Raw genomic sequence first — 15,415 nt, forward strand, 5'->3', positions numbered from 1 at the left:
CAGTTCACACCGAGGAGAGGCTAGTCCACACCATCAGTGGGTAGCTCTCCAGGGACGATGTTTAGGGGACTAGCCCCAGCAGCCTCTTCAGCGTGTCCACATTGCCATAAGTGGCATAACGGTGAATGTTGGCGAGTGATTGGGGGTTGCTTTTAGTGTAGGTCTACTGAGCACCAAATCAAAGATTGCTAAAGGAGGACTGTTACAACTGCTCCAGTACCAACAGACAGGCCTGCCCCTGTAGCTCAAAGGGGTAGAAGGCCAGGTAAATATGAGGTAGCTGGTACATCATAGAGGCCAACAATGGAGTCAACTGAGAGGCCAGAGGCCAGGGCACCAGCAAGGGTATATGCCATGAGGGCTCAGGAGGAGCAGGATGCCCCAGATGTCATCAGGAGTATGTTTTCTCTCTATGACATACTTGTGCATGCATTGGTAGATCCAGGATCTACACATTCATACATCTGCATCGAATTATCCTTGGAAAGGGGAATTCAAGTAGAGGAAAGTGACCAAGACATTTTAGTTACTAACCCACTAGGCCACAGTGTGGAGGTAAATAGAGTGTGCAAAAATTGCCCGTTGAGCATTCAGGGGTATGAGTTCTTGGCAGACCTAACTGAATTGCCCTTCCACAAGTTTGACGTGATCTTGGGAATGGACTGGTTGTCACGTCATCAGGTAATAGTAGATTGTAAATTGAAGAGGATTACATTGAAAGCTACTGAGAATAAAGAAATAACAGTTGCGGGGGAAAGGATAGATTTTCTGTCTAATGTCATCTCAGCCACTACTGCAAGGAGACTGATCAAGAAGGGTTGTGAAGCCTACCTGGCGCATGTGGTTGATACCAGAAAGGCTAGATCTAGTCTCCATGACATTCCCACTGTAAGTGACTTTCCTGATGTGTTTCCTGAAGAATTGTCTGGTTTGCCACCAGAAAGGGAAGTAGAATTTGCCATTGAGGTCCTGATGGGTACAACACCAATCTCCATTGCTCCTTATAGGATGGCACCCACTGAATTGAAGGAGTTGAAAATCCAGTTGCAGGAGTTACTGGATAAGGGGTTTATACGCCCCAGTGTGTCACCGTGGGAAGCTCCGATGTTGTTTGTGAAAAAAAAAGATGGGACTTTGAGGCTATGCATTGATTACCGTCAATTAAATAAAGTGACTGTGAAGAACAAGTATCCATTGCCCAGAATTGATGATCTGTATGATCAATTGAAGGGAGCAGGTGTATTTTTCAAAATTAATCTCAGATCAAGGTATCATCAGCTAAGGGTAAAGGAGGCAGATGTGCCTAAGACTGCATTTAGGACTCGGTATGGCACTATGAATTTTCGGTGATGCCGTTTGGTTTGACAAATGCACCAGCAATTTTAATGGATCTTATGAATCGTATCTTCCATCCATACCTAGATTAGTTTGTAATGGTCTTCATTGATGATATACTGGTGTATTCCAAGAATAAAGAAGAGCATGATGAGTATTTGAGGATTATTCTGCAGACACTGAAAGAGAAGAAGCTATATGCTAAGCTGTCCAAGTGTGACTTTTGGTTGAATGAAATTTCTTTTCTTGGACACATAGTATCAGCTGATGGGATTAGAGTGGATCCCAAGAAAATTGAAGCAGTGATGGAATGAAAGTCTCCCAGAAATACAACTGAAGTCAGAAGCTTTTTAGGGCTAGCTGGTTATTACAGAAGGTTTGTGAAGGGGTTTTCTTTGATAGCTACTCCACTGATCAAGTTGCTACACAAAAATATAAAATTCGACTGGAATAACAAGTGTCAAACTAGTTTTGAGAGGTTGAAGGCTATGTTAACAGAGGCACCAGTGTTAACACAGCCAGTTTCTGGGAAGGACTTTATAGTTTACGGTGATGCTTCCCATAATGGGTTAGGGTGTGATCTAATGCAAGAGGGGAAAGTGGTTGTCTATGCTTCCAAGTAGCTAAGGCCACATGAAAAGAACTACCCCACCCGTGATCTGAAGTTAGCAGCGATCATATTTGCACTGAAGATATGGAGGCATTACTTGTATGTTGAAAAGTGCTACATCTACATAGACCACAAAAGTCTGAAATATTTGCCAACCTAGAAGGAGCTCAACCTTCGACAAAGGCGATGGATTGAGTTCCTGAAGGACTATGACTGTGTGATAAACTACCATCCTAGGAAGGCAAATGTAGTTGCTGATGCTCTGAACAGAAATCCCATTGTAGCATTGAGATCACTGAATGCCCGTTTGTCTTTGGCTCATGATGCAGCTATTTTGGCTGAGTTGCAAGTGAAGCCAAACCTGCTACAATAGATACAGGATGGGCAAAAGGTAGATGAGAAACTAATGGCTATTATGAGCCAAATCACAGAAGGGATGGAGACAAAATATGAGGTGAAAGAAGATGGGTATCTGTATTACAAAGGAAGAGTATGTGTACCAGATGATGGGGAATTAAAGACAAACATTCTGAAAGAGGCATACACTAGTGTTTATGCTATGCACCCTGGAAACACAAAAATGTACCATCACAAAAATGTACCGTGAGCTAAAGCCTCACTATTGGTGGCTTGGTATGAAGAAGGATATTGCTGACTATGTGACTAGATGTTTAACATGTCAGCAAGTTAAGGCAGAACATCAAGTTCCATCAGGTTTGTTATAGCTTATAAGTATACCTGAATGGAAATGGGATCGGGTCACCATGGATTTTGTTAGTGGCCTACCTCTCACCAAGAAGAAGCATGATGTAATATGGGTGATAGTGGATAGATTGACTAAATCAACACATTTTCTACCAGTCAGAACTGACTACTTACTGGAGAAGCTAGCAGAGTTATATATTAGTGAGATAGTTAGACTGTATGAAATCCCACTTTCCATCATATCTGATCGAGACCCGAGGTTCACATCTAGATTTTGGAAGAAGTTGCAAAAAGCCTTGGGCACACAACTCCATTTTAGCATGGCTTTTCATCCTCAAACGGATGGACAATCGGAATGAGTAATTCAGGTAAAACTTTAAAACTCATTGAATTATTACAAATATTGAAATTGAAATGATAATAATAACATGAAATATGTGATAAGTCCTTGAGGATATGCTAAGGAGTTGTGTTATTGAATTTGAGGGAAGTTGGGACAGATACCTCCCACTGGCAGAATTTGTATACAATAATAGCTACCAAGCTAGCATTAAGATGGCTCCGTATGAAGCATTGTATGGGAGGAGGTGCAGAACACTATTATGTTGGACTGAACTGAGCGAAGATAAACTTATGGGACCAGACCTGATGAAATAGACTGAGGAGAAAGTGAAGTTAATTAAAGCCAATTTGAAGGTTGCCTCAGATAGACAGAAGTCTTATGCTGACTTGAAGAGAAAAGATATAGAATATGAAGTTGGCGACAAGGTGTTTCTCAAAGTCTCACCATGGAAGAAGGTATTGAGGTTTGGAAGAAAGGGTAAGTTAAGCCCTAGGTTCATTGGCCCATATGAAGTCATTGAACGTGTGGGTCCAGTGGCCTACAGGCTAGCTTTACCGCCAGAGCTGGACAAGATCCACAATGTATTTCATGTGTCCATGCTGAGAAGGTACAGATCAGACCCTTCACATGTCATCTCCATGGAAGAGATTGAAATCCAATCAAATTTGATATATGAAGAGAAACCCATAAGGATCCTGGCTCGGGAAGTAAAGGAATTGAGGAACAAGCAGATTCCACTGGTGAAAGTGCTTTGGAGGCACCACAACACCGAGGAGGCAACTTGGGAAAGCGAAGAGATGATAAGACAACATTTCCCTCAACTGTTTGCATCAGGTAAATTTTGAGGATGAAATTTTTGTTAGAGGGGAAGAGTTGTAACGCCCTCACTTTAGAAGTCTGTACATTCTACTGTTTCGGTGACCAATGTCTGTTTGGACAGCCAGAATGTCTGGAACTATAATTAAACTAGAGTGAGGGGTCATAAATAAACCAAATAATGATAAGAAAAATTAAGAAAAAATTTTAGAAATGAAACGCAATGAAGTTAAATGAGCCGTAGCTACAGCGATAGGTAACCCTAACGGGAAACAGCTATGAAGATAGTTAGCAATCCTAGACCCGTGGGGAACCCTGTTAAATAATTTTTGGGACTTCAGTAAAGAGTTATTGCGCCTTAGATAGCAATAGAATGCCAAGAAAATTTTCTAAGTCGATACAGACAATTTTAGCTCGTTAAGCTGAATGAATGGCATTTTGGTAATTTCACCTCCAGAGATAATTTTTGACCAACTTGTCCATCCAAGTAAGTGAGAATTATGACATAAAATATGGATAAATATTGATGAAAAATTAATTAAAAATGAGTAAAGAAAGAAAAAGAAAAAGAAATTTAAACTCAATTATTACATAAGCATTATGTATGCATGATGTAAATAAAACCCCTTAGCCAATCAAAATTCAACAAGCACATTTAACATACATTAAAAAGAGTAAAAGAAGTCAAAATTTGAAAAACAAAATCTACCCCTTTCTTCTTCCCCAACTTTGGCCGAACCACTTCCTTCTTTCTCCTCCATTGTTGTTCTTTCATTAAACCTTCAAATTCCTTAAATTCTCACCCCAAAATCCATAAATTTTTTCACTAGAACTTGTCATAAAACCTTGCTAAGGTGTTTGGTAGCCAAGAAAGTAAAGATTTAATAAAGAGAAAATTCTGCCCTACTAAGGTTAGTGTCAATTTCTCTTTCTCTTTAGAATTTATATTAGGAGTATGAATTAAGTTAGAAATTGAATAAAAATACCCATGTATGAGCACTCTTAATTTTCGGCAGCCATGAATAGGGGAGTGTGTGATGAGTTTTGATTTAATTAAAGTTATCTATGGATGGCCTCAAATGAGAATATGGGACTTAGAACCTTAATTGCTATGTGTGAAGCAAGATTGAAGCATTTGGGAATTAGGGTTTGAGGGAAATTAGGGTTTTGCTAAATTGATAGTAAATTAGTGTTCTTAAGGTCAATTGATAACCAATTGGCAAGATTTGACCTTAATTTGGGATTAAATGTGGCATTGGATATTGAAATGGTTAGGCTGCCCTATGTGCCAGAAAATCTTAAACTTGAGTCCAGTGTGTTTGGGTAGCCCTAACTTGACTTGTGTAGCTTCAATTGGTACAAGGGTAATTGGAGGTGAAACAAGGGATAAAATGCCATATTTTTTTATGATGGGACCCTACCCAGAAAACTAACTTAAGTTGACCTAAAAATTGCCTAAATCCGGGTGACCAAAATTCTGGACTTGGAAAATGACCAAATGAATAGTATTTGTTCAATTGGCCATAACTTTGTGTGGAGAGGTCTAAATGACCTGATTCTTAAACCCCTGGAAAGCTTAGACAATTTAAAATAACTTTTATGAAGAACAGAAATTCAAATTCTGACTAGAACCAATTCAAATTGCTAGCCAAAATTATGACACTAAAACTGTTAGAACCAAATTCTGCCCAGAAAATCTGGACAATGACCAATCCAGCCAGTTATGGTAAAAATGCCATAACTTGAGCTACAAAACTCCAAATGGAGTGATTCAAAAAGGAAATTAGAGAAGACACATTAAGGAACAACTTTGATGAAGAAAGTTTAGCTAAATTCTCACTGTAGATTGATCCAATAGACAGTAAAGCTAAGTGACCAAATCTGAAAATTTGAAATAACTTCCAATGAGCTTTGAATTGAAATTGGCAACCAATACCAACAAATGTAAAACCCAAAATGTGGTATTTTAGAGCAATTAGAACTTACCTACTTATTAATTATGAAAAAATCAATATTTTTGCATGAATAATAAGGTGAATAGTAACTACTAAACCTCAAATGCAATGAATTAGACAATTAACTTTGTAATATGCCCTAGTGTGCCTAAAATGATTGGTTTAAATAGGTTAGCATGCCAATAGGGTTTCGATAGCAGTATTGCATATGGCTTGTGCCATTCCATGATTTGTGGCATATCGTGCCATTTTGTGATATTATGGCCTATGACTATTTTGCTATGATTGATACACTTGGCTTTATGCCTGATGTTTGATATGGCTTATTAGCCGTTCTGTTTCATACCTGGCAGATACTTTGTGACCGATGGTGTGACGGCCCAAGGTACTTAGCACCCAGTGCCAGTTTACCTGTTTAGGGGTGGTCACGGTCCGGTTTTGAACCAGAACCGATTCAGTCAAAACCGGACCAAAACTGGTCAAAACCGGAATCGGCTTCGAATCGGACCGAAACCTTCCTTCTGTGGTTTGGTTTAGGTTCATATTTTTTAAGAACCGTAGACCGGTGGTTCCGAACCGGATTGAACCGACGATTTTGAACTGGATTAAACCGACGATTTAAATATAAAAAAAATTCAATAAATATGTTACGTCACTCCTAATTCATTTATATATATCATTAATTCTCTACACAATTATTCTCTGCATTTTCTTCAATTCTTAATATTTTTTCAATTTTTTTCAAATTCTCTAAATAATTATTTTCTACACTCATTTTAATTTCCAATACTCTCTCAATTTTCCTACTTTATTATTTTATATACTTACTGAAATTTTAAATAATATCTCAATTACTTTGTTATTACTTTAAATCCTCAATGAAATTTCCAATACCCTCTATTTTAATTTTTTTTCTCTTTTATAATTTTTAATTATCAATTATTATATAATTTTTTAAAAAAGGCAAGTAATAGAATTAGAAATTTTTATTACTCTAAATCCTAAAGGGATATATAGGCAAAATTAAGTTCATATACTTTTTGCTAATTTCTTTAAAAAAAATTAATTTCATCTCTGGTTTTTTAATCAGGGTCAAGTCTTTATTTATTAAATTTTTCTTAAAGATAAATTATTTTCTTTCTTTTTTTTTTCTTATTTTATTTTGATTGAAAGATTTCTAAGAAAAATTAAAATATTTTTACAAATAAAACTTAAATTTTGAATCAATAAAATTTTTCTCTAATTTTTTTTTGTGTAAGCTACCCTTAAACCATCCCTAAACCGCTTCCAAACTGTTCTCTAAACTGTTTTGAACCGTTCTTTTTCGAACCGCCTTTCAAACCGTTTTAAACCGGGGCTCAAACCGGAACCGACGGTTCAGGAACTGTCTTCCAAACTGTCCTCTGGCGGTTTAGTTCAGATTCATGATTTCATTGAACCTAAACCAGCGGTTCAGAAACTGTAACAAGCGATTCCTGAACCTTGGCCACCACTATACCCGTTTATCCAGTCCAGTAAACTAGTATAGGTTACTTGGGCAACTAAAACAAGTCTTAATAATTTATAATCAAATAATGAACATAAAAAGTACTAAAATTAATAATATTATGATTAATTACCAGAAATCCAGTCTGCATGAAATAACAACATTATTTTTGCATATTTATTTATTTTAATTTATTTTTATTTTATATTGGCACCACTAAGCTGTTTTGCTTAGCGCATTGCTTTTTGTTACGCGTAGGTACCGGTGAGACAGATGGAGAGCCCAGCAGACTTCAGACTAGGTGAGTGTCCCGATCTGTATTGTGTTCCAATGTCACCACATCTAAAGTGTAATTTGGGTAGGACACTAGGCTATATAATGTATTTTGTATTTTGTATTAGATATTTATTTTATCATGTAAATTATGGAATTATGTAATTATTTATAATTATATACATTAATGAAATGTAGTATTTCATTTATGAATGAGTACCAAATTTATTTGTCTATGTATGAATGAAAATCGAGAAATTGAGATAAATGATCTAATTATGAGAAAATTTATGCTTTGAGATGATATTGTTGAAAATGTTAACAGGTGGGGAAATTGTCAAAATGCTAATAAATTAGGGGAAACTCTGTCAGTTTCTCTAGCTAATAAATTGACTGCAAATAAAGAAAATAAAATGTAAGTAATAAGAAATGCAATAAAATAAGTTAAGGTGCACCGACGCCGAGTATGACATGTTTTGCTCGGCTACACTGTAGACGGGTAAAAGGTGTCACATTGAAGCTCAATTTCATCCCTGTACTTATTGAGGGAGTTCAATTTAGCCAAATTTTAACTTTTTATCTAATTTAGCTTAGAAATTTTAATTTAAGCTCAATTTAGCCCAAAAATAAAAAAATAAAGAAATTGAGCTTCTTAATTTTTGAGTTAAAATCAAAAAATAAAAAAATTCAGTCCCAAAATTAAAAAACTGAACTTCTTAATTTTTTATTTAAATCAAAAAATCAAGAAATTTAGCTAAAAAATTTCAAGTTTAGGGCTAAATTGATCTTAAATTGAAACTTTTGAGCTAAATTAGATAAAAAGTTGAAAATGAGCTAAATTGAGCTTTTTGTCAATTTTTTTATATTCTAAGAATAGTTGCTTTTCTAAAAATATAAAAACCACTAATTTTTTTTATTACTTCAAATGTAATCTATAATGGCCCGGCCCACTAATGATACTGTCCGCTCTGGGCCGAAGCCCTCACGGTTTTAAAACGCGTCACTAGGAGTTACGAACCACCAATTTATAAACCCAGCATCTCTCCCGTGTTTTGCCGATATGGGATTTGCCTAGGGTGTTACAATCCACCCCCCTTATGGGACTTAGCGTCCTCGCTGAGGTTTGCCCCACCATCGTTCAAGGTTGCACGTGGAGCGGCTCTGATACCACAAATGTAATGGCCCGACCCACTAGTGATACTGTCTGCTCTGGGCCGAAGCCCTCACGGTTTTAAAATGCGTCACTAGGAGTTACGAACCACCAATTTATAAACCCAGTATCTCTCCCGTGTTTTGCCGATGTGGGATTTGCCTAGGGTGTTACATAATCTATAATTTTTCTCCAGTATTAAAAGTTGTTGGTTAGTAATTCAATTGATCTGTGGAGATGTATACGCATGAAACACAAATTATTGAAAATTAACATATTAAAACACTTATACACATCGGCAAAGCACGGAGATGGTTTTGGGTTCAAAAAGTAATGATATATAAAATGGGAGAACTAATCACTAGAGGCGCCTTTTGGTGGAATGGCCTGGAGAGTTGGAAGAACTTCAGGGTTAAGCATGCTCGCTTAAGAGAAATCCTAGGATGGGTGACCTCCTGGGAAGTTCTCCATTCCACCTATGGGACAAAATCGTGAGGCTTATGGCCAAAGCGGATAATTCCTCTAGTGGTTGGAGCCCGATCGTTATAATTGGTATCAGAGCAACTCGGGTGTCCTCTTGGGCGATGGTGGGGCAAACCTCAGCGAGGACGCTAAGTCCCGAAAGGAGGGGAGAAAGGTCCCTTAGGCAAATCAAACATCGGCAAAGCACGAAGATGGACTTGGGTTCAAAAAGTAATGATATATAAAATAGGGAAACTAATTACTAGAGGTGCCTTTTGGTGGAATGGCCTGGAGAGTTAGAAGAACTCCGGGTTAAGCATGCTCGCTTGAGAGAAATCCTAGGATGGGTGACCTCCTGGGAAGTTCTCCATTCCACCTATGGGACAAAATCGTGAGGCTATGGCCAAAGCGGATAATTCCTCTAGTGGTTGGAGCCCGATCGTTATAATTGATATCAGAGCAGCTCGGGTGTCCTCTTGGGCGATGGTGGGGCAAACCTCAGCGAGGACGCTAAGTCCCGAAAGGAGGGGAGAAAGGTCCCTTAGGCAAATCAAACATCGGTAAAGCACGAAGATGGACTTGGGTTCAAAAAGTAATGATATATAAAATAGGGAAACTAATTACTAGAGGTGCCTTTTGGTGGAATGGCCTGGAGAGTTGGAAGAACTCCGGGTTAAGCATGCTCGCTTGAGAGAAATCCTAGGATGGGTGACCTCCTGGGAAGTTCTCCATTCCACCTATGGGACAAAATCGTGAGCATTATGGCCAAAGCGGACAATTCCTCTAGTGGTTGGAGCCCAATCGTTACACTTTATAAATAATAGTTTGAACAGAAATCTATTAACATTTTCTCTTCTATCACTTCATTTCTATTTACAATCAATATTGTTATTCTTTAATTCATTCTTGGGAGAATTCTAAAATTGCTATCTAGAATTCTATTTTGACTTTATTATCCTGGAGAGATCTGCCTAAACTACCTAGCAACAACATAGTAAGGTCATAATTCCCTTAAGAAGAGTGAATGATCAAAGCCTATTGTTATTTTTTCTAACAATCTTAAGGGAATTATACAACAATGGAGGCTTTTGGTACTAATGTTTCTGATTTTTTCTTCAACAAAATTGTCAATCCTAATATCTTCAAACTAGAGCATTTTGATGAAACCAATTTCACTCGCTGGAATGACAAATTACTATTTTTGTTTACTAAATTGGGTATTGCATGCAAAATTCCTAAACCATCTGATAATGAGGCTGCAATAGTCACAACATCTTGCAAAAAATGTGAAGAAGATGAAGTTCATCGTAGAGGATTTATTTTGACTTCTCTCTCGAATAAACTATATTATTTATTTTGACCCATCAAATCTCCACAAGAAATTTGGTAGACCTTAGAAAATAGGTATACTTCTAAAAAAATAAGATACAGATAGATTTCTATGTATGAAGTTTTTTGAATTTCAAATGTCAGAAAATAAATCTGTTATGAATCAAATAGATAAATTGTTTGTTTTATTATCTAGACTCAATGATTTGAAAATAAAAGTGGCTGAACAACTTTAAGTGGCTGCTATGATTGGAAAATTACCCACCACTTGGAATGTTATAGAAAGAAATTATTGCAGACTTATGGAGATTTCACCATAGACCAACTTATAAAGGATGTTTGTATTGAAGAAAAGACTTGCAATCGTGAGAATAAATTTGCTTTAGAGTTTGGTGCTAAGGTGAATAATATAGAGTCTAACGCTAAGAAATCTGAAAATACCAAGTATGGAAAAAAGAAGAAGTATATTGATGTTGCTTCACGTTTTGATTCTGCCAATAATAAGAAAAACAAGTTATTTTTTTTTTGTGGAAAAAATGTCCATTTTAAGAAAGAATGCAAGTTTTATAAAAAGTTGAAATTGGAGGAAAATGTTATTCAAAAGAAGGCAAATGTTATTGAAAATAAGCCATCTCTTTTAGAAAGTATTGCCATGGTTGCTAGACTTAATATTAGTATGGTAAAAGAATGCAACATGGTAACAATTGAAAAATCTACTAATTGGGGGTATGATTCTAGTGCCATTGTTCATGTCCGCAACAACAAAAATCTATTTAAAAATTATGGTTGTAGCTAAAGATGAAAAAGTTTTGATGGGAAATCAAGATAGCTAAGGTTATTGGAAAATGAACTATTGAGCTTCAATTCACTTTTAGAAAGAATTTAATTTTAACAAATATTTTTTCATATTCCAGATGTGAGGAAGAATTTGATTTCTACAAATTTACTATGCAAAAAGGGTCTAAAGGTTGTCATAGAAGTAGAAAATGTTATTTTCTCTTTAAATGGTGTACTTTTTGGATAAGGATATTCATGTGATGGTATGTTCAAATTAAGTATTAATAAAGCCGATGTTTATGTTTATATGATTGAGTTTTCTTTTAATTTATAGCATGCTCATTTCTCACATGTTAATTTTTGATTAATTAAATATAGGTCTAAGTATGGATTGATTCTTAGCGTTAATAGCAATTCTAGAAAATGTGAAATATGCATACAAGCAAAGATGACTAAGAAACATTTTCCAAAGAATGAAAGAATACTAGAATAGCTTGAAATTGTATATTATAATTTTATGAATTAAATGGTCATTTAACTAAAGGAGGAAATAGATATTTTATTACTTGTATAGATGATAATTCTAGATTCACTTGTGTTTATTTTATGAGAACAAAATCAAGCTTTTGACATGTTTAAAAGTTATAAAGCCTTGGTGGAAAATTAATTGGAAAGGAAGATTAAAATCTTACAAAGTGATAGAGGTGGTGAATACTTTCAAAATGAATTTTCTTTTCTTTTTTGGAAAAAACAGTTTGATTTATCAAATAAGTGCTCCTTATACTCCACAATAAAATGGTTTAGCCAAAAGGAATAATAGAACATTGATAAATATGGTTAATGCTATGATTATGCACGCAAAATTACCAATAAATCTATGGGGAGAAGCTTTGTTAGCAGCTTGCCACGTGCATAATAGAATACCTTAAAAGAATTATAAAGTCTCTCCATATGAAATATGGAAAGGAAGAAAGTCTAACTTAAATTATTTGAGGATATGGGGTTGTATAGCCTATTATAGAGTTTGAGATCCTAAAAGAACTAAGTTAGGACCTAATGCTCTTAAAAGTGTTTTTGTAGGATATGCTGAAATTTCAAAAGCATATAGATTGCTAGATTCAGATTCCAATGTAATTATAGAATCTAAAGATATTGAATTTTTAGAATCAAATTTTCTTGTCAATACAAACATGAATCCACAATCAAATATAGAAGGCTCTATTCCTACATTAACTCAAGAAGCTAATTTGAATTCTAGTTCTTCTTTAAACAATAAAAGAAAACAAAATTGATTCTCCCATTGAACCTGGGAGGAGTCAAAGACTTCAGAGAGTGAAGAACTTAGATTCTGATTTCATTTCTTCACAAGCAAAAGTCTTCCTAGTTGAAGATAGTAGAGATAAGGTATTAAATAAAATACTTATTACTTTAAATCTAGAAGAGGATCCTAAATCTTATAGTAAAGAAATTACTTCAAGAGATCCTGCTTTTTGGAAAAAAGTAATAAATGATGAAATATATTCTCTATTATTAAATGGTACATAGGCATTAGTAGATTTATCTCCTGGATTTAAACCTATTGGATGTATATAGGTGTTTAGAAGAAAATATAATACCAATGGTTCTCTGCAAACTTTCAAAGCTAGACTAGTTGAAAGGTTTTAAACAATAAGTAGAAGTTGATTATTTTGATACATATGCTCATGTGGCAAGAATTATTTTAATAAGAGTGTTGTTTGCTTTAGCATCAATTTATAATTTATTTATTCTAAATTTACAAAAGATTATAGTGTAATAGTGTGTCTTTATGTAGATGACATGCCAATAATAGGGATTAACATGCAACGTGTGAATGATACTAAGAAGTATTTAGCTTCTCAATTTAATAAAGTGGATACTATCTTAGATATTAAAATTAAAAAACATAGTAGGGGTTTTACTTTGAGTCAATCTCATTATATTGATAAGATTCTTTCCAAGTATAATCATTGGGTATTAAAGAAGCTGATACTCCTTTTAATATTTCTAACAAATTAGTTGAAAATTTGAGAAGATTTGTAAGTCAATTAGACTATGCTAATGCAATTGGTAGTTTGATTTATGCTATGCATTGTACTAGGCCAGATATTGTTTTTTACTATTTGTAAACTTTCAAGATATTCTCATAATCCTAGCATAAAGGGCTATTAAAAGAGTCTCGATTATCTTAAAAGGACAAAGTCTTTTTGCTTTGTTTTGCAATAAGTTTCCTTCAGTGCTTAAGGGTTATAGTGATGCCAATTAGATAACTAGTATTAATAATAATAAATCTACATGTGGTTAGATATTTACTTTAGGTGGAGGAGCTATCTCATGGGTTTCTAAGAAATAGACATGCATCACTCATTCCACAATGGAGTCTAAGTTTATTACTTTAGCTCCAGTAGGCAAAATAACTGAGAAATTTATTGCTATATATAAAGCTGTAACCACAATCGATGCTAGCAATCTCTTTGCACTATGATAGTGAAGCTACTATGTCTAGAGCATTTAGCAAGATTTATAATGGCAAATTTAGATGTATTGCTTTAAGACATAAGTATGTTAGACAACTAATTTCTAATGGTATCATCACAGTTGTCTATATCAGATCAAAGAATAATCTTGTTAACCCATTAACCAAATGGCTCCCAAGGGATATGATTAATAGCACTACATGTGCAATGGGTCTAAAATTTTCTTGAAATTGTCACTAATAATGGGAATCTTTGCTCTTCTTATTGCTAAGGTTGTGCAATAAGTTGATTCACTTCCGAACCAAATCAAATCAAAAAAATTAAAAATCAAATTTCATAAAAAACTACACCGAATTGAATCGATAATGTGGTAATAATCGAACTGAACCAAACTGACAAATATCGATTCAGTTCATAGCAAACTGAATATCAAAAATTCAACATCAACGCATACAAACATGCATAAAAATCAATCCACACTTTCATGTCCTCTACTATCCCAAATAAATTTTCATAAAATTCAAATTTTTATTTTATCCCAACAACCAAACAAATGAGATTCTATTTGAGAAATGAGTCATGATACTTCTTGAAATTATTCCAATATTGGAGGTATGATTGTCAGCTATTTTGAGTGGGTTTAGAATATTCAAGTTTCATGTGGGAAGAACAGTTGAATAAAGAGCTTCGAAGGAGCTAAATAAACTCCAATCAAACAAATAAATTCAAATTATTAACAATCAAACTTCATACCTTATCAAACTTCACAAATAAACTCAAATTAGCAATAATTACATAAATTCATATATTTTTTTCTCCAAAATTTTTTCTCCCAAATAAACTCCATACATCAATTAAACGACACAGAGAAACCAAAATATACTCAAACAAATTAAAAAAAAAAATCTAAGCTCAAATTATCAACAATCAAACTTCACAAATAAACTCAAATTAGCAATAATTACATAAATTCATGTTTTTGTTTCTCCCAAACAAACTCCATACCTCAATTGAACAACACAGAGAAACCAAAATATTAAGCTACTGCAATCTCTGATTCAATACGCTAGCACTTTTTATGGAAGCATTGTGTCGAACCCTAATCCGCAATCAATCAATTCCATTAATTCAATAAGCAATCATGAAGCATGAGCATCTCTAGTCTCCCTTGTCGTGATATGTGAGAGAAATGAGGATGATGGAGAGTCAAGACTTGAGAATCAAGTTTGAGAAATTAATATGAGAGGATTCGAGAGAGAAATGAGAGTTGAGCTCCACAATCCACAGAGTATGGCAACGATATGATTGAGAGGTTGAGACTTGAGAAGCATTGAGATCTGAGGGTATGAGACAAAGGTTAATTAGTCGACGAAGACAAGAAAAGAAATAAAGAGGAGATCAAAGAAATTGAGAAGATGAAGGTAAGGGAGGTATAAGAGTCATGAGAGCTGAGAGGAAGAATCTGAGAAGTGAGAAAGAGATTAGGGATTTAGAATTTTATAGGTAAAACGGTAGTTTCATGAGCATAAAACGACAGGGATTATAATGGGTTCAATATAATCGGTTGGTTCAGTTTTATCCGTTATTTTGAGTTTATTAACCGAACCAAACTGAAAATTGATTTTCACTCAAAATACTAACCAAATTGAATTGATTGAATCAAATTGATTCGGTTCTAT

Source organism: Hevea brasiliensis, chromosome 8 (assembly GCF_030052815.1).
Source record: "Hevea brasiliensis isolate MT/VB/25A 57/8 chromosome 8, ASM3005281v1, whole genome shotgun sequence".
Classification (NCBI taxonomy): domain Eukaryota; kingdom Viridiplantae; phylum Streptophyta; class Magnoliopsida; order Malpighiales; family Euphorbiaceae; genus Hevea; species Hevea brasiliensis.